The sequence below is a fragment of the Schistocerca piceifrons genome, chromosome 2, assembly GCF_021461385.2.
Source record: "Schistocerca piceifrons isolate TAMUIC-IGC-003096 chromosome 2, iqSchPice1.1, whole genome shotgun sequence".
NCBI classification, from domain to species: domain Eukaryota; kingdom Metazoa; phylum Arthropoda; class Insecta; order Orthoptera; family Acrididae; genus Schistocerca; species Schistocerca piceifrons.
In genome coordinates, this window is record NC_060139.1 from 714,122,911 (window position 1) to 714,143,561 (window position 20,651).

Genomic DNA, 20,651 nt, shown 5'->3' on the forward strand with positions numbered 1-20,651 from the left:
ACGGCACTCACGTACGTACATTATGAAAACACTCAGGGTTAACCAGTCAGTCGTTCAGGGCAATTTCCTCATAAATTAAAGTAGCCTTTTTCCTCTGGACAGTCAAACGTAGCAAAAAAGTTGGAAAAATCATGAACACGAATACTGTAACTTCCTTCGGGAGATACACTGACTGGGTTAACAGGGCACAGATTTACTTCTGCCAGTACCTCTTTACTGTGGGAATCCGAATATTGCTTCGAGTACCTCTGCGCCATATCAGGCGTACTAATATTGACATTCCATTCGTCTAGCGTGACGATTAGCTAATTCGTTCATCGACAGGGGCCTACAGTTTGATGTGGAACCACGGTGCAAGCTCTATCACCCCCAAACGTGTTACTTCATGTATCATAGTCTTTCAGATTGATGACTGACTCTCCTGGACAGCCGCGCAAACTGGAACGTTACATTCGTGGTGGCGCGGCAGCTAGTTATCGATGAGGGCCAGGGTGCCAACCAGCCTGGAAGTGGTTTTTAGGCGTTTTCCCATATATGACTAGGTGAATACCAGTCTCGTACCCGCGTCCCGCCCCAGTTACACGACTTGCACACGTTTCGAACACGTTCACACACTTTCACATGGGATAAAACTAACAACAACAAGAACTACTACTACTACTAGTAGTATTACAAGAGCGGTAAGCTGTAAAACCACTTCATCCTATTAGGGGGAGAAATGAAAGGGAGGAACCTTCAGTTTCGACAGAGAAGTCTAATCCCTCGACTGACTGACAGCAGTCTCACCAAATTAAAATCAATAATCTCCAAACTCTTGTTCGCACGTGGGATAAAGAGCTTCCCCTCGATTCCATCTTTTCTCGTCCTTAGCTGCACATCGGGTGACCGGAATCCGGATCGACATCGTCAACGGCATTACGAAATCGTCCTGGAAAGTATTGCCTCCGACTTTTTATGTGAAAACTCGTACAGGTTTTTGAATATAACAAACTGTATTAACATTCTGCATCTTTATTCTTCATATCTACACAATTTATTCCTCAATACAATGCACATTTCGGCGAATAAGACGACCTTCAGATACGAAGTATAAATTTTCGTCAAAGATATATGGTTGCACCATATGCTCGTCCTATAAGACGATACCCAAACTATTCAACGGTCTGCAAATTTAGTTTAGAACAGTGATCATCTGGATAATAATACGTTCACTCTTTTGGGTAACGACCGTGTGTGTGTATGAAAGTGTCGTATTGGTTATTCATTCTTGCACACACACCAGCTCTGTACTACTAAATATTTGGTACTGTCGCACACGTCATAAAGCAAAAGCCTCCTTCAGCATTATTACGGTTTTGCGTAAAGAAGCACGTGCCGAATAACGAACTCATATGAACAGCTAACAAGTGTTGTGTTAGGTTCTGTTGTATGCTCAGATAGTTACACTGTAAGTGTAATCGGTACAAAATTTGTAAATTGTATGTCTAATGCTGGAACCAACAAAAAGAAGTAAATTCAAAACAAGATTGAAGTTACAGGTTAAAGAATCGAACAACTGTGCTACAGCAAGGGCTTTCGATATAACAGAGAAGATGGTAAGAATTGATCGAAGAATGAAGACCCTATTTTTAGAAAATGCTTATGAAAAGGTATTCTGTGAGGAGAGTAGTAGCTTGCTGGCCAGAATTAGAAAATAGCGTTGCAGAATGCGTACAAGAATAGAGGCAGAATTGTTATGTTGTTACAAGAAATATGATTCGGGCTTATGCACTGAAGCGGGCACGAACAAATTCAGAGCAGGGCAAAGAGTTTAAAGCAACAGTAGATTTGTGCAGTCGTTTCATGAGCAGAAAAAATCTGGTAATATGGCAGAAAACAAAAACTGCGCAGAAATTACCGAAAGATCTTGACCATAAAGTTATGAGTTTTCATAAGTTTGTTATTCGTATGAGGCAAATATACAACTTTCCACTATCTCGTTTCAGAAACACGGATGAAACACCGATGAACTTTGACATGATAAATAACAGAACTCTGGAAACAAAAAGGTGTAAAACTCTTGAAGGCCGTGAAAAGACCAGGTTTACAGCAGTATTAACATGTACGAGAGGCGGAACGAAGTTGAAACCTGTGGTCATTTTCAAGCGGAAAACCGTTCCTAAAACAATTTCCAAGGATTTTTTTTTCGGGAAAAGGTTTAGATGGACGAGAATGGTGTAAAATTGTGGATGGGAAATATGTGGCAGGGTCGATCACGTGCTCTACGAAATCAGCCAAGTTTGGTCTTGTGGGCTCGTTTCGCAGTCACATAAATGAGAATACCAAAAATCACATGCATGAAGCAACATAAGATTGCTGTTATACTGCGTGGTTGACTTCGATGCAAAAACCTTTATACGTCCATCTGAATAAACGATTCAAAGACCACATACGTGAACAATGGAACAGTTGGATGATAAGTGGCGAAAAGCCGTATACGAAAGGCAAGAGGCTGCATCACTTGATGTTCTGTGTGACTTCGTGATCAAATCATGTGAAAAAGTGAAAATGGAAACAGTGATAAAATCCTCCAAGATGTGTGGGACTTCCAATGCTGTGGACAACACTGAGGACGATTTGTTGTGGGACACTGATGACGAAGAGTAAATGATTCATAAGGTGCAGAATGGGACCCACAAGACGAGCTTCTCAACAACGGAAGTGACGATGTACTTGCGTAGCTGCTTTCCTTAGATGATTATTGCGAGGATTTCGCAACGTTTTAATGCATTGGTGAGTGATTTATTTTTAATGGTTTAAGTTTACGTATATTTCAGTCCATGTCTTATATCTGTCCTATAAGACGACCCCGATTTTGGGTGCCTTTTTTCATGTTTCGACTATCGTCTTATCTGTCGAAACATACGGTAGTCACCGTGGCGCGGAATCATTTCTCCCGACGAGAGACCAGTTCGAGGGTACTATCACTACAGAATGTTTGACTTCGTTGGCGGAGTGACTACCTCACCTCTGCTTGCACCGCCTCATCACTATCAAGGTGAAGTCCTCGAAGATGCTCTTTAAGTTTTGGAAACACCTTGAGGTTCGCACCATGTTTCCTTCATTACGTTCACGAACAATCGAACTTCGCACGTTACTGATGTCGATACAATCGTCACCTTGCACTTCATTACACTATGCACTTCAATTGGAGGCACGTTTTCTGCTGTTAGAATCTCTTTTACAGCATTATCACGCACCAACATAGTTACGTAACGCACTACAATTCGAACCCCTCTAGCGGCAGAGGGTGCAAATATGTAGACATGAAGAATAAAGACGTAGAATATCAATAGCGTTTGTTTTGTCTAATAAGCCTTAATAGTCTCCACATAAAAAATTCGGCCTTATTACTTTTCAGCACGCCTTGATGCATTTCCCTATAATCTTTTTGTATTTTAATATATATTACATCAAAGACTTTACACAGTGTTTCAAATGTATCGAGGTTATCAAGCAGCCGTGTTACGGCCTGTGTTAGTACCTGTCTTCCATTGGTTTCCGCTGCCTCACAACTAGGAGAACTCGCAGATATTATAAGCTCAGGAGTCCCTAAACGGGCGCCGCAGCCACACCGTCCCGAATCACGTTTTCCTGTCCTGTGTAAAAGGAGATTAAATGGCTCATGGCCTGTTACAAGGTGTACTAGACCGTTAGTCGCACTGAAATGTTTAATTTTTAACCTTTCCCTTGTTCTTGTTGTACAATTAGTCTTCATCCCACAGACTGATTTAATGCAGCTCTCCATGCTGCTCTGTCTTCCGCAAGCCTCTTCTTCTGCGAATAACTGCTGCATCTTACATCTTTCTGAATCTGCTCGCTGTGTTCATCTCTTGGTACCCCTCTCCCGTTTGTACCCTCGCCCCCTCTCATTTCCCTCCAATATTAAACTCGTGATCCCTTGAAGTCTCAGAATGTGTCATATCAACCGATTCCTTCTTTTAGTCAGGTACCACCATAAATTGCTTTTCTTCCCAGTTGCATTCAGTACTTTCTCATTAGTTAAGTGATCTACTCATCTAATCTTCAGCAGTCTTCTATATCACCACACTTCAAGAGCTTCTGTTCTCTTCTTGTCTAAACTATTTATCGTCCATATTTGACTTTCATACTATGCTACCCTCCATGCAAACACTTTCAGACGTTCCAGGCAAATGCCGGGATGATTCCTTTGAAAGCCGGGATGGTTCCTTTGAAAGGGAAAGGCTGACTTCCTCCCCCATCCTGCCCCAATCCGATGACCTCGCTGTTTGGTCTCTTCCCCCCAGACAACCCAACCCAACACTTTCAGAAAAAACCTCTTAACATTTAAATTTATATTCAATATAAACAAATTTCTCTTCTTCAGAAACGCTTTTCTTGCCATTGCCAGTCTACATTTCGGCCACCGGCCCAAATAGCAAAACTAATTTACTACTTTAAGTGTGTTGTTTCCTAGTCTAATTCACTCAGCGTTACCTGATTTAATTCTACTACATTCCATTCTTGTTCTCTTCTTGTCTAAACTATTTATCGTCCATATTTGACTTTCATACTATGCTACCCTCCATGCAAACACTTTCAGACGTGAGGAAGTATTGAATAGGATTGGGGAGAAGAGAAGTTTGTGGCACAACTTGACCAGAAGAAGGGATCGGTTGGTAGGACATGTTCTGAGGCATCAAGGGATCACCAATTTAGTATTGGAGGGCAGCGTGGAGGGTAAAAATCGTAGAGGGAGACCAAGAGATGAATACACTAAGCAGATTCAGAAGGATGTAGGTTGCAGTAGGTACTGGGAGATGAAAAAGCTTGCACAGGATAGAGTAGCATGGAGAGCTGCATCAAACCAGTCTCAGGACTGAATACCACAACAACAACAACAACAACATTCCATTACCCTTGTTTTTGCTTTTGTTGTTCATTTTATATCGTCCTCTCAAGACGCTGTCTAATCCGTTCAGCTACTCTTCCAAGTCATTTGCTGCCTCTGATTGAATTCTAATGCCATCGGCAAATCTGAAAGTTTTATTTATTCTCCCTGGAAGTAAATTCATACACTCAATTTTTCTTTGTTTTCCTTTACTGCTTGCTCATCATCCAGATTGAATAACTTCGGGGATAAGCTACAACCCACAATTGTGACAACTAAAAACTTGGAATATGTTTCATAGTAAGTGATATTACTGTACATGTACACACTAAAGGACTGCGTTTTCTATTTACATGAATTTATTTTTGGATTTAATCAAGTATAATCCCTGTGTGCTTACACAAAATTTAAGACACACTCAATAACCCGGCACCTCCGCTAATCAGACACCCCTAAGTGCAAGGAATGGCCGGATTAGCAAGAGCTTAGAATAGACACACAAAAACAGTACTACAAAATTTTTCACATAAACGCATCAAATTTATTGACATGAATTAATCCTAGCCAAGTTCGTAACATTTATCCAATTTCACCCCCAGCTCGCTAAAGGTTCCATTCTCTGCACTGGGTCTTCTTTTAACAAGTCCACACTCACTAATTCACAAAGAGCACTGATGACCTCGCTGTTTAGCGCCTTAAAACACGAACCATTATCATTCTAATCGGCAACACTCGCCAAGAAAAATGGGAAAGCACCTGAGGAGAATCAGATGCGCGCACACGGTTACGGACTTTGGAACGCTTGGTCAGCTTTCCGTACCGGGAAAGTAACTTCGTTGACCTCGATGGATCACTAATTCCAGACTTCTGAAATGATAACCACAAACTCCGCACCAGAAGGCCCACGACGTGCCACCTCCGCCCCACAAGAGCTGCAGTCAGAATTCTCGATTTCGTGAGCTCCAAACCACTGCACGAAATCATTGTATATTTAGTCTTTTTAGGATCAGAATGTAGGCATATCATTGATCATTTCCTGCTCCCTGTACTACATCTTCCGCATAGTGCTGCTTCCTGCAACAACTTTAAGAAGTTTCGCGTGTTCTTTTACAACAGCTGTTGATAAACATATGTCGTCACGGGAATTATTCGCCCTTGACATGAACCTGTTCGAGGATTACACCCATGAGCTACATGCTCCCACGGAAGCACGCAGTCGTAAACAGCAGCCTCAGCAAGAGCTCACCGGCACGGCTAGGGAATGAGATGTTAACGCTATACAGCAGCAGTAAAAGTGGAGATAAGGGTTTTCTTCATCTCCTTGAGTTGGCTGTTACTGGCAAAGCGGAGCTATGGCCTAATCTTTACAGATTCCTCTGGTACTGAAGACGGGACGCAGGCAATATTACACTAAGCGCATCTTCACCTCCAGCTAGACTTTTTTTTATTTATCTGGACACCAGATGTAGTCTACACGGCAAATGTATGAGGCTAGTGGTTAGGATGCTGGAATATTGCTTTCCTGATCCCTAAAACGAAATTACAACCTTCTCGTGACGTCCTTGGCCAGTTGGGGCACATTTTGTGCGTATGTCAAGACAAATCTGGAAGACGCCACAAGTGCAGCAATTCCCATCTGCACAATTATTACCTAACACTCGACTTGATATTTAGGCACTGAGTTGTGCTATACAGAATCGCCGGAATACATACTCAATTTATGTTTTGAGTATACAAAGTTGATTTTGATCTTCGGCGATTATTGAATAAGAATATCTAGCGCGCTGCAGATATTACGTATCTATTACACGTTGAGGCAACGGCCTTGCCGCAGTGGATACACCGGTTCCCGTGAGATCACCGAAGTTAAGCGCTGTCGGGCGTGGTCGGCACTTGGATGGGTGACCATCCAGGCCGCCATGCGCTGTTGCCATTTTTCGGGGTGCACTCAGCCTCGTGATACCAATTGAGGAGCTACTCGACCGAATGGTAGCGGCTTCGGTCAAGAATACCATCATAACGACCGGGAGAGCGGTGTGCTGACCCCACGCCCCTCCTATCCGCATCCTTAATGAGGATGACATGGCGGTCGGATGGTCCCGGTAGGCCACTCGTGGCTTGAGGACGGAGTGCTTTAATTATACGTTGTGTGGCACGCACTGGCGGTGCCCTTACTAGAAGAATGGGATTATATTACTATGAAGGACATTGACACCACCATTAACGGCGTCGCATATCGCTGTGTGAGCTGCGATGTTGCAAGGAGTAATCACACCCCGCACTGATGACAATTCTGATATACTGAACAGACGCATCTATTCTTCTGGGCTTCATAGAAGTTGCACATTCTTTCCCTGGAACTATGTCCCCATGTTCTATATGCAACGTTTTGTAAATTCTGCCAATCGAGGTGGAGCAATGGTCGCACATTGGATTTGCATTCTGGAGGACGCGCTGCATATCCCATTAGGCCATCCAGATTTGTTTTTCCATAAATCGCATGAGGGAAATGCCGGAATGGTTCATATGGATAGAACACGGCTGATTTCGCTCACTAACCTTCCCCAATCAGAGTTTTTAGTCCGCCGCGCTTAAGATCTCGTCCTCGACGGGACGCTGAACTCTAAGACTCCCTCCCTTACTTTATCGTGTGTTCTACAGTTCGGTTAACTATCACCACACTAGTCACCAGACGTCTTGTCCTTATATTTGTGATTTTTCTATTTTATTTCCGTTCTGTTCTGATAAATCGTTTAGTCCCTCTGGTGTGTATAGCGTAGAAATGACCGCAGACACTCTTCCATACTTTTTATGGGACTCAGTTTCTACATCTAATGACAAATATAACTGTCTTTAATCGATTTAAAGATACTACTACCTGTAACCGAGAATTCAGAAATTGTAAATACAGTAAAAAATGCTCATAACGCCATGACACCTTCTCGCAAGCATTCCATTGCAGCAACCGTGTTTCGAACAGATGTCGCTGCTCATTTCTTCGCACATATTCTGGCGTTTCCGTCTTACAGTAAAACGTAGACTTTCCTCCGAAGCCTCTACTCACACTTCAAGTAAAACTGTATTTTACACATTCGCCTGCCTCGATAAATGAACAGTTTATAGAAGTGTTATTCAGACAAATGCAATTAGAAATCAGTGAGGATATAGAGTTTATCAAAGACATTCGTGTCTGAAGTAATCTCTAGCGCATTGATAACCTTTCTTCGTTTGGAATGTTGACCGCTAGAGACTTGAGAGTCGCTTCAGTGACTTTCTGAATACGGTGTTCAACGGATCATATTGCGTGACCTTCTCTCTTATTTGATGAAGCAAGTCAGTCCCTACGTGATGAACGTAACACGAAAACATTCTTTTGGGTTTAATGTTTTCGCTAACCCGTTATGCTAACGTCTCTCTCTACTAATTAAATGCCCTCGAATTTGGTCATCAGTTAGTCGACATGGCGCAGTTATAATACACTGAAGCAATACTGCCAGAGGGATTTAGTTAATTTTGATATTAGCTGCGCCCATATAGCATCCTCTTTCCCAATCCGAAATAATTGTGGCAGTTTCTAAAAGTTCAAATGGCTCTGAACACTATGGGACTTAACATCTATGGTCATCAGTCCCCTAGAACTTTGAACTACTTAAACCTAACTAACCTAAGGACATCACACAACACCCAGTCATCACGAGGCAGAGAAAATCCCTGCCGAATCGAAGCCGGGAACCCGGGCGCGGGAAGCGAGAACGCTACCGGACGACCACGAACTGCGGACTTGTGGCAGTTTCTCTTTGCTGTTAGTACGCAATGGGGAGGGGGAGTAATGTAGGCTGTCCGTCGGCAAATCTTATAAAATTTCGTATGCATGTTATCGTATTTTTACTGCTTGTACTTAGAACTTTCTGAGGCGTAGTTTGCAGACCAATTTGGGATTTACACAAGCGAAAACCACGTAAAAAAAAAAAAAAAAAAAAAAAAAACCACTCGGCCTTGCCTGTGTACTAGACCAACGGGCGTTCCTCCTGCGCGCGGATTCGATCAGGGTGTGGGTTCGCTTCCCTGTCTCGTAAGCTAGTCCACTGCGCAATACATTACACAAGCATGTCACGGGGATTCCCCTTCTTCTTTTTAAAAATACCCATTGTTGTACTATCGACAGCTGTACTAAGTGACTTCGCGTGACATCACCACTTCCACAGCCTAGGGTAGTGGTAGATAGTACGGCTGTCGCTATAAACACTTAAGATCGTACAGCTATTAGTATTATAAGTTGCACGCAGCTATACATGTACAGGCTGAGTGTCATGGCCACCTATAAACTTTCGAAGACTGAATATTATTAATATCCCTCTCTGTTGATACGAGGAACCCATATTCGCCAATGACTCGTTGCGGATTATTTATTTCGCTTTGACCCCAATTGTGATTACGACTGTATTTTACTAAGACTTCATCGACACCAGTGCTGTCGAGTACACAGCTGAACATCTCCTTGTCTCTTCGCCTCCTGGACTTGAAATTTTGTGGGGTCAGTTGTGAACGTGTGCAAACTGTAGAGGGGATGTTGGGGTCCTTCAGGACACCGATTGAAGGTGATAATTTTTTTGGGACTTATTATATAGTCCAGGGTTACTTTTTGGCGGCAGACTTCAAATTTTTTAGAAAATTGTGTAAAGGTTTTATGTGCAGAGGTCGTTAAAATGGCAGCAAACTGTGTGGTTTCTGCGGAAACTTAAATGTTTGGTTTAGTGTGACTGCTTCTCTGAGTACTGAACCACTTCCACAACATACAGTTGTGTTAGATACTAAGATTGTCGCTACAGACAGTGAGAACTTACCCTCTGTCTCTCTTAGTACTGAACTATCATCCCTTGACATTTCTTTTAGTGGCTTCCAAGGATGTTGTACGAAACCAGTATGAAGGTTAACTAACCAAGTAAAAACTGTAATACATAGTATTAACGTTCCAAAATAATATTTATGTTTTGTTGTGAACCGGCTTTCGGCTTAGTACGCCGTCATGACAACTTGAAGACTGAACAAAAAAATGGTTCAAATGGCTTTGAGCACTATGGGACTTAACTTCTAAGGTCATCAGTCCCCTAGAACTTAGAACTACTTAAACCTAACTAACCTAAGGAGATCACACACATCCATGCCCGAGGCAGGATTCGAACCTGCGACCGTAGCGGTCGCGCGGTTCCAGACTGTAGCGCCTTTAACCGCTTGGCCACCCCGGCCGGCGAAGATTGAACAGCAGACAGTCCACACAACATGAGCGAGTGCATCTAGCTCTACAAAAAGTGGTACAGTATTTCCAAAGATATGGATCGTTTAAAGGTTAAGTATCATTACGAAAAACGCAGTATTGGAATGCCACCAATTTCAGTTGGATACGAAACTATAAATATTATGTAATGGAATACAGAAAGTTTTAGGTTCCAAAGATAAGAGTATATATATATATATATATATATATATATATATATATATATATATATATCCTTAAATCCAATGTTTGACTGACCTAAACATATCGAACTACGCAAGTTATACTGACATTAGCTAAAACCTCTAAAGAATACTCGCACTGATGTAAAATGAACACAAAGGTTTACATTACATTGTACATGTTTTTTGTATAGTTAAATATGTTTAGGTCAGTCAAACGAATTTATACTCGTATCTTTAGACTCTAAAACAATCTGTATATCCATAGGTTGTATTTATTGTTCTGTATCCAAGTCAAATTACAGATTTCCAACTTTGTGTTTTTCGTATTGATAAACAATCTTTGAGTGTCACGCATTTCGCTGATGTGTGTGAAATGTCTGTTCAGTGTTCAGTTGTCACGATGCACCAGAAAGTAGAAAGCCGGTTCACAACAAAATATAAAATAAACATTATTACGGAACATTATTACTGTGTGTTTTAATCTTTTAATGTATCTTTGTTCCTCCAAGCACTGAGAGAACATTTATGAAATGTTTATTAACCTGTTAATAAAATTCATCTACTGTCTTTCCAAAAGCGTTTTTTACTTTGCGTGTATTTCTTTTCGAAGTCGCAGCTTCATCTTTAAGGAGTCAGTTGTTGTGTAAAGAGCTCCAATGAGACCCTGATGATGAAGCCGTGAGTTCGGAACGTAAATCCGCAATCTGCAAAGTAAAAACGCTAATGGAAAGACAGTAGATAGCAATAATAGCGACCACAAAAATTAATTAACCTTATTTCGTTGGCCAAAGCGATGCTGGCGACTCCTATTAAAACAATTTCACCCGCAGAACAATGTATGAGTTTGACCGAGATCCGCCAATACAATAAAAAGACTCATTAATAGACCGAGGCTTGGTTACGTAGCGTAGCGAAGTCGCATGCGTCTCGCTTCGCTTGGAGCACGTGGATGGAGCCCAAGGTCGATCTTTCCACTTTGCCAGGCGAGAGAGAGAGAGAGAGGAGGAGGAAGAACATCACAGTGTTTGTGATTGTGCTACGGGAAATAACCTTCATCACTCGTTACCCCTGCTCCCTTGTCGGATGTACTCACTCTTGCGAAAGTAAACGTGGTATGGTGGGTCAATTAATATTTCTGATGCAGTTGAGAGCTGAATCGACTCGGGCTGCTACTACACGTAATCACGCTACGGGTTGCAGAACGGTCGCTAAGAATTGCGTTGTCGGGTATGGCAGAGAAACTGTGAAGAATGGCCGTCTAGAGAGTGGTGAGCCGAGAAAAGCCATGAACCACACACACACACACGTACACAAGCGCTTGCGCGATACTTTTTGCTCGCGTTGCTTGTCGTGACGTCACATCGGCGTGGGCGGCGGCATCTGTGTCAGCGTCTGCCCTGTGGCGCTACGCTTTGTAGAATTCGCACATCGAGCCAGCACAGGTATCAGACAATGCGAGAGGCGTTTTGCAAACTGCGCGAAGCAGTGCTGTCCGGGATAACAAAAGGTATCCACTTCTGTTAAGTACAATCCAAAAGCGTCAAGTATGTGCTGAGAAAGCTCTACGTTACTACAACATTTTAAGTTTCTGTATTTTACTAATATCGGCGTCGGGCCGTTGTCGAATTTTCTCCGTGAAGAGCTAAGTGTGATTTTCGTGCAGCCCATTGAAGAATAGCTTGCTATGAGAACGTGGCCTTAAATAGTTAAACCTTTATATGTCGTCAGGTTCTGTCAATTGTAGGCGAACTGAGTTTTACAGCATTATCGTCGTTTTGGCCAGTGTTCATTCATACAATTCCGTTGAATTTCTCTTCTAAAACTGTACTAGTGGACTAAATCCCTGAATGACCATTGTTCCACTATGCCTATAGCCATTTATACGGTATTAGCATTTCTGTAGGATTTTTAATCACGTCCTCGTATGATCAGCCTGATTAAGTTTCTTATTTGATCAGTATTTGATTTTATAGTATTCTGCGAGTTGAAGATTATCTTGCTTAAGATTATTTCTGATTTAGTCTTTGAGAAAGCCTAGGCTAATTTCTGCTACCAAAACTTTTCCCACTGTGGTGATGTTGACTCTGCCATTACTCCGAAGTTGACAAATAGTTCAGGTGAATTCTTGCAGTTCCCCTGCACCTACATCATGTCGATTAACTAATAGAATTCTGTTTTTTGACTATGCTGTAGTGACGATGTAGAGATTAACAATAATATAATAAGTGATACGAAAAAGCAGCAGTTACCATCTTTTGCAGAAGAAAACAAGCCTCACAAGAAGAAATGTAGCGAATTTTCATATTGCAGACAAGGTTCTGTATTTATGTATAGGATGTTCATAAATTGTCTTTGCAACTTCAGACTTTAATACCTTTAAAACCATAGTAGATATTGACAAATGGTTTTCAACTTGTGATAAGATAACGCATAAATTTTTGTTTCATCGTTTGTACACATCAACTTTTACACCCTCAGTGGCACGGATAATGTGCAGTCGGAATTACATTTCTCTCCACGTAAGATTCAAGACGTTCAAGATATTCAAATGTATACCGTCAAGTCCTGTAGACCTCTAGCCTTAGTCCGGTACACCATACCCTTTACAAAACCCCATGGGAAGAAGTCTCGTTGTAAAGATAATTTATGGACACATTATTTTATTGCATATATTTCTTGACTAAGAAAAACTTGATACCAAACCCGAAGTGAAAATTTTTGGTCCCGGGTTCGATTCCCGGCGGGCTCAGGGATTTTCTCTGCCTCGTGACGACTGGGGGTTGTGTGATGTCCTTAGATTAGTTAGGTTTAAGTAGTTCTAAGTTCTGTGGGACTGATGACCTCAGATGTTAAGTCCCATAGTGCTCAGAGCCATTTGAACCATTACTGACAACCGTACAACCCCAAGCAAAGCACACACCCCAGCCGAAGCAAGACAGTCACGCAAGCGATGTCATCTACCCACAACAACAATAATTCTGGAAGCCCAAAGAGATGTCCGTCGCACATGTACTCAGGAACCAAGCTCCCAGTGCCAAAGATCACAGAACTACTGCCACTTCCCTTCACAAGGCCACCTTAGAAAATTGGCGTCGCACGCTATTTCTAACTTCAATAAGTTAGTGGAGTCAAAGCATAGAATGCTGAACGGATTGAGAATTAGCTGACTCTGCTTCGTTGGAGCGCAGGGATACGGGGATAACCTTTTTTCGACGATCGGAACTGAGGCATCAAATGTGAAACTTCTGTCTTCCAAATACAATGGATATGGGCTGATTAAAGATTAACGATGGGTAATATTTTGAAACAGAGTTACAACGCATGAGCCTAGAGCGCCTTCACTTCACAGGGTACATCAATAGAGACCTGAACCAGAGATAACTACTATCGATATAAAAACATACAAATGATGCTAATTAATCAGGGACCACCTGCAAGTGCTTGCCACTTTCGAGACTGGACAGGATGCCAATTTAAGTCTCACAGAATTTTCATGTTTCCTTACCCTGGAGGCCACAACAAGCACTTTAGAAACTTCTGTCTAGAGGTGGCCGCTAGCAACAAGGGTAATACATTGTCCGTGGGACATGTGGCATATTTACCAGCAAGCTTCATTGGGTGCGACAGAGGAGTCTTGAAAACCAGAGTGACTGTAGCAAACGTGTAACCTGGTGATAAAGGTCCCCTCACCCGATTAGTGGAGTCCAGTAGTAGCTTTATTGGTTACCGAAATCGCAGAGATACCGGTATTTTCCGCGGAGCTGGATGCGGCGCGGAAAGTCCCCACGGGCAGAGAGGTAGAAAGCCCGTTTGGTCTGGCCCCGCCGAGTCTGTCGGAGTCCGCTTTATGGTGCCCTGTCCCGCGCAGTCCGCTTTCGCTGGTCCACACACCTCGCACTGCCTGAACTTCCATTGAGCGCCGTGGCCGAATATCACCCGCGCTGCCTACACACTTCAAGCAGTGGCGCGCCTCGTACTCTGTGTTGACACGAGAGAGAACGACGTTCCAATGTGCCCTCTTTTGCTAATAGCATTGCCTCTTTGACGGCTGCCGTTGCTATGGCAACCTACTTTATTACAGATGACTCGCATTGGGCTGCTCAGTCCCACGCTGAAGACTATTTAAGCCGTCGTCACAAGGACCGTGCATTCGAACGACAAAGTTGAGTTTCTGACGCCATAGCGTGGAAAAACCAGGCTGCGGAGCCTATCCCAACGTGAAAGGCAGTGTCAAATATTCTCTGTCTACCTACCTATCAATGTAGTACTACAGAGTTGGGAGACGCCATATTGGATTTCAGTTAAAGCCCATATTTGTTGGGTTTTATATTATAACTTACAGCCTATGAATGCAAACCGTTTCAAAGCACGAGCACATTTAAGATCTCTCGAAAACGTGTCGTTATTGGTATGATTTGTTATAATAAAAGACGAGAAACGTCATATTGGTTGTTGAAGATATTTCTTATTTAGAAGTTTTCGCATTATAACTAGCGTGTTATAAAAAAGTTTTATTTCAAGGCATTGGCACATTGAAATGAATCAGAAACGCTTCGTTTTTGCTAGGGTTCATTATAATGAAATGTCAGTTTATAACATATCGACGATTAAATCTTCAGGAGATGGTAACAAATAACGTAAGGTCATGTATTGTGAAAGTTCTGCATAGTATGATGAACAGAGACGCGGGTTATGAATTGCTGTGTGTGGTTAGCAGCTGGTTCATATCTTGTTAAAACCAGTGTATTTTTAATTACCTTTGCGTTTTCTACAAGATTCTGGGAATTTTCCTATTAACTTACTAGAAGAGTGTTTTGTAATGTTCGATGCAACGTAACTATAAGTGCCATGAGAGGTTACATTACTTACCGTAAGATGTTTTGTACTCTTGTTTCAAGTCTAGTATTTCACAAATTTAAAGATTCTGCTACTGAACAGTCAGCGATAAGGTAATAATGACCTTAGCCTTTTATTAAAAAGTAGAATTATGATTTATTTCTTTGTTATGAAGAAGACTTGTAAATTTGTATCGCACTATTGTAATGAAACTTCTATAAGTTGATGGCCTTATTGACTGGACATGGAACATCCTTTTTGCCTTATGACAAGTTCATGGAGATCAAAGTTTTTATTTATGTATGCTACAGGCAGGACTACATGACCAACATATGGATAAGAAAGAAAATATTCGTTTTAATAGAACAAACTTAGGTGTTTTACACGCGTCCGTTACGTTAACAGTGCGTGTGATTTGCGAGCCAGACATCTGCCACTGGAAAGCGCTGCAATCATGTACCGTATACACAAGCAGTATCGTTTCTGAGCATTCAACAGTACGGCGGAGTGGAAGTCACCACGTTGTACGTTGAATGCCACGGCCGGTTGACGATGGTTTTACGAAGATCCGAGCGTACTGAATAGGTTCAAGGATGTGTGAGTGGCTCGAAGATTTTTTAAGTAGTAGAACCCAGTATAATGTCCTGGACGGAGGATGTTCATCGGACATACAGGAACCGTCAGGAGTGCCCCGAGGAAGTGTGGCAGAACCGTTCTTATGCTCTACATACATCAGTGATCTGACAGATAGAGTGGGCAGCAACCTGCGTGTGTTTGCTGATGGCGTTGTAGTACAGGGCAAAATGTCTTCGTTGAGTGACTGAAGGAGGATGCTGGATGACTTGTACAGAATTTCTGTCGGCTGTAATGTTTGGCAGATAGTTCTAAATGTGTAAAAAATCTAAGTTAATGCGGATGAGCAGGGAAAAATTCTTGCAGTGTTCGAGTACAGTAGTAGTGGTGTACTATGTGATCAAAAGTATACGGACACCTGGGTGAAAATGACTTAAAAGTTCGTGGCACCCTCGATCGGTAATGCTGGCATTCAATATGGTGTTGGCCCACCCTTAGCCTTGATGACAGCTTCCACTCTCGCAGGCATACGTTCAATCAGGTGCTGGATGATTTCTTGGGGAATAGCAGGCCATTCTTCTCGGAGTGTTGCACCGAGGAGAGGTATCGATGTCGGTCGGTGAGGCCTGGCACGAAGTCGGCGTTCCAAAACATCCCAAAGGTGTTCTGTAGGATTCAGGTCAGGACTCTGTGCAGGTCAGTGCGTTACAGGGATGTTATTGACGTGTAACCTCTCTGCCACAAGCCGTGCATTATGAAAAGGTGATCGATCGTGTTGAAAGATGCAATCGCCATCCCCGAATTGCTCTTCAACAGTGGGAAGCAAGAAGTTGCTTAAAACATCAGTGTAGGCCTGTGCTGTGATAGTATCACGCAAAACAACAAGGGGTGCAAGCCCCCTCCATGAAAAACACGACCACACCATAACACCAACGCCTCCGAATTCTACTGTTGGCACTACACACGCTGGCAGATGACGTTCACCGGGCATTCGCCATACCCAAAACCTGCCACATTGTGTAACGTGATTCGTCACTCCAGACAACGTTTTTACACTGTTCAATCGTCAAATGTTGAAGCCCCTTACACGAAGCGATGCGTCGTTTGGCATTTAACTGCGAGATGTGTGGCTTATGAGCAGCCGCTCGACCATGAAATCCACGTTTTCTCACCTCCCGCCTAACTGCCGTAGTACTTGCTGTGGATTCTGATGCAGTTTGGAATTCCTGTTTGATGATCTGGATAGATGTCTGCCTGTTACACATTACGACCCTCTTCAACTGTCGGCAGTCTCTGTCAGTCAGCAGACGAGACAGGCCTGTACGCTTTTGTGCTGTGCGTGTCCCTTCACTATCACTTGAAAACAGTGGACCTAGGAATGTTTAGGAGTGTGGAAATCTCGAGTACAGATGAATGACACAAGTAATACCCAGTCACATGACGGCGTCGAAGTCCGTGAGTTCTGCGGAGCACCCTATTCTGCTCACAAGTCTAATTACTACTGAGGTCGCTGATATGGAGTACCTGGAGGTAGGTGGCAGCACAATGCGCCTAATATGAAAAACGTATGTTTTTGGGGGTGTCCGGATACTTTTGATCACATAGTGTATATAATTAAGCGTAACGTTGCAAAGCACTATGAAATGGAAAGGGCGTGCAAGACTGGTTTTAGAGAAGGCGAATGGTGAACTTCGACTTATTAGCAGCATTATGGGAAAGTGTACTGAATCAACAAAGAAGGCTACGTACGGTTCGCTTGTGCATCCCCGCGTTCGGGAGGACGACAGTTCAAATACGCGTCCGCCCATCCAGATTTAGGTTTTTCCTGCGTTCCTTAAATCGATCCAGCAAAATTCTGGAATTTTCGTATGAAAGAGCACGGTCAATTTTGTTGCTCATCCGTGAAACAATCCGAGCTTGTACTCCGTCTCTGAAGACTTCTTCGTCGTCGGGACACTAAACTCTAATCCTCGTTCCTCCCAGAGACTTGACTACCGCCCAGGCGCGGTTATAGGAAGATATCGAGGCAGCTCATATGCGTGCTGCTGGATATGTTACAGGCAGGTTCGCTCAACACGCCAATGTTACGCAAGTGGGAATCTCTGAAGGGAAGACGACGTTCTTTTCGCGAAAGACTATTGAGAATTCCATTTGCGAGTGGAACGGGACAGGGAAGGAGCAGCAGTGGTAGAAGATACCCACACCAAGTACTGTATGTTGACGGAGATTCTCGTTTCTGCTATTATTTATAAACTGTTCTTATACCAGTTGTATTCATGATTATTCGTCGCAAGTTTTTTGTTTGGTGGTGGCTGGAGAAGTTGATGGCTTGTCCTCATGCACGACCGCTACCGCTTGAAAAAGGCATATTAGCCGGAACCGAACAGTAGTGGAAAAGAAACGATTCTATTCGATGGCGGAAATGTTGTCATTTCAGAAATGTCGTACCACTCTCAAGCTCCCATTCCACTATACACAGTGTACCCGTTGGCTACTTAACTCACGACGTTGGCACACAGTCTAGTTATCAGAAATTTTACGCCACCGCCTGGCGAAAAATGTTTCTTCTTGAACAGACTAGGCACACTGCCATGGAGGGGACAATAACGATATTGTAAACGAAATTTTGTTTATTGTATTTTCCAGTCTTAAAGTAAGTACCTTAATGTTGTACAGTTAGTAAGTGTTATACTTCTACGACCGCTTGAGCTCGTTATTCTTACCATTCTTCATTCTGGTCAACGTGGACCTTCTCCCCGAGGAGCAATACGCCGATACGTAACCCGTGGAACCTTTTTCTTGCGCCGCGATAGGTATCGTAAATTCAAATGTTTTGAACCGGTGCTGCGGAACGAGCCCCATGTGTGCGGGGTCCCCTCTTTTTGCTGTTTATTCCTGGTGACATCTCGCAAGACCTGTGAGCGGAGACAAGTTCCAGTTGTCCATCTGTCGGCTTCTTGTCTGCTGAAACAAAGGGACCAGCCAGATACTTGTGGCGCTGTGTCACCGCTGCACAGTTCTGTTTCGATTCTCTGTACAGCCATGGCGTCACACGTCTTTCCGGTTATTCTTGTTTTATTTTTCTGAGCATTTACGAGACAGTTCTGCGCTGTTGCTTGACAGCTGCCGTCCCTCCGCAAGCGAAAAATCCGCGCCGACGCTTAACTGTTGCTCCACGGTCACACCGGGCACTCCGGACTACTTGTTCATTCAAGTCACATCGCCGTGTTGTATAACCACAGTCTACATGAATTTCAGATTTGTAATGGAAGTATTTGTAAATGGCTTGATTAATTGTTGACGGGCTGAATTGTCCACGTGATCTCCGATGTTACTTGCGAAGCTGCACTTGAAATTAAATATATAACTTGATTAATTCACTTTATTTGTCAGCCTTGTGGCAAACTTGTGACGATTTGCGTGCTATTGCTGTGACGTTTAATCTGCCTATTGTACCATTCGGTATTGCTTGTGTAATTTATAATGCTTAGGATGACGTCAGCCTGCCGGCCGGAGTGGCCGTGCGGTTCTAGGCACTACAGTCTGGAGTCGAGCGACCGCTACGGTCGCAGGTTCGAATCCTGCCTCGGGCATGGATGTGTGTAATGTCCTTAGGTTAGTTAGGTTTAATTAGTTCTAAGTTCTAGGCGACTGATGACCTCAGAAGTTAAGTCGCATAGTGCTCAGAGCCATTTGAACCATTTGAACCATGACGTCAGCCCATGAGAATTGCAATGATGGCAGTGTTGTAACGGGTCCAAAGAACCGAAAGAGGATCCATTTGGATAATCAACATTACTCTGTTTTCATTCACATTTTATTGAGAAAATGAATATACAGGAGAGTCAGAATCAGTCTGAGAAGCTTGTAAGGGTGTTGGAGCGTGTATTGTGCTTCGAAATTACTCTTAAGAAAAATTTAATTTAGCCAATCATGACATTGCGCGCGCAAATTCGTGAGGCCCGCCGGATACGATTAGTGCATTTGTTCCCATAGCATAGATGATAGCGCACGAGACGACTCGTCCTTTGGCTCGGGTTCAGTCCTTACTACCTTCCCCTATCGAATTTTCCTGTCGGACTCTAGTTCAGTTGTAGGAAACCAAACGAAGAAAATGTTTCGCGACACCGACTCAGGCGGGCCACTTGAAATTGCGCGCGCAGCGTCGCGATTGGCTAACTTCAGTGCTAATTAATTTTGAAACGGTGCAAAGTATCGGATTTTTTCTTACCATTTATTTCTCAGCTCAACTTACCTTACATGCTTTTCAGATTGTTTCTGATCACCCTTGCATTATACATTAACTGCATGCCTGAGTCAACATTGTAAACAACAATGTAATACGGTTTACCCGTAACCACTCATTCGCTTATATTCAGTGGAGTAAATGTTTACGACTGTGGCAGCGTATTCTACAAAACCCATACTCGTCCCTCTCACCACGTCCAGATTTAATCAAAGTTATCCTACTCACAAGGGACCCTCGGCAATCGGATTTTTACAATTTTTTAATATTTATTATACGTGAAGTTCAGAACGCAAAAAATACCTCTCCCAAAGCAGTTCGATGCACCTCTCAAAAATTCTCGAGAAAATATGACAGATTCTTCTCGACAAGCGATGTGGCTCTATAGTAGAGCGCTCGCTGAATTTGGGGGAGGGGGGGGGTGGAGGAAGGGAGGGGAGAGCATTTTCGTAAATCGCTCTCGTTAGTTGTACAAACTTTTAACGAACCACTCTGCACTTTTCTCGAACAGTTTCACTATCTATCTTCATATTCAGCCTGGACATCGTCCCATAGACATAATGGGATAGATCGTACACGCACACTACTCTGTGTAACGCAAGAACTGTCGAACGCTACGTACTGATATTTTTAGGCACAAACTCG

At 43.0% G+C, this 20,651-nt stretch overlaps 1 protein-coding gene and 1 pseudogene across 1 annotated transcript in view; both read left to right on the top strand.

Annotated features, from left to right (window-relative positions):
* The window catches only part of LOC124777868 (cGMP-dependent protein kinase, isozyme 2 forms cD4/T1/T3A/T3B), a 553,690-nt gene that overhangs the window by 2,272 nt on the left and 530,767 nt on the right, over window positions 1-20,651 (top strand). The window lies entirely within an intron of this gene.
* Window positions 6,707-6,824, top strand: LOC124778623 (annotated as a pseudogene).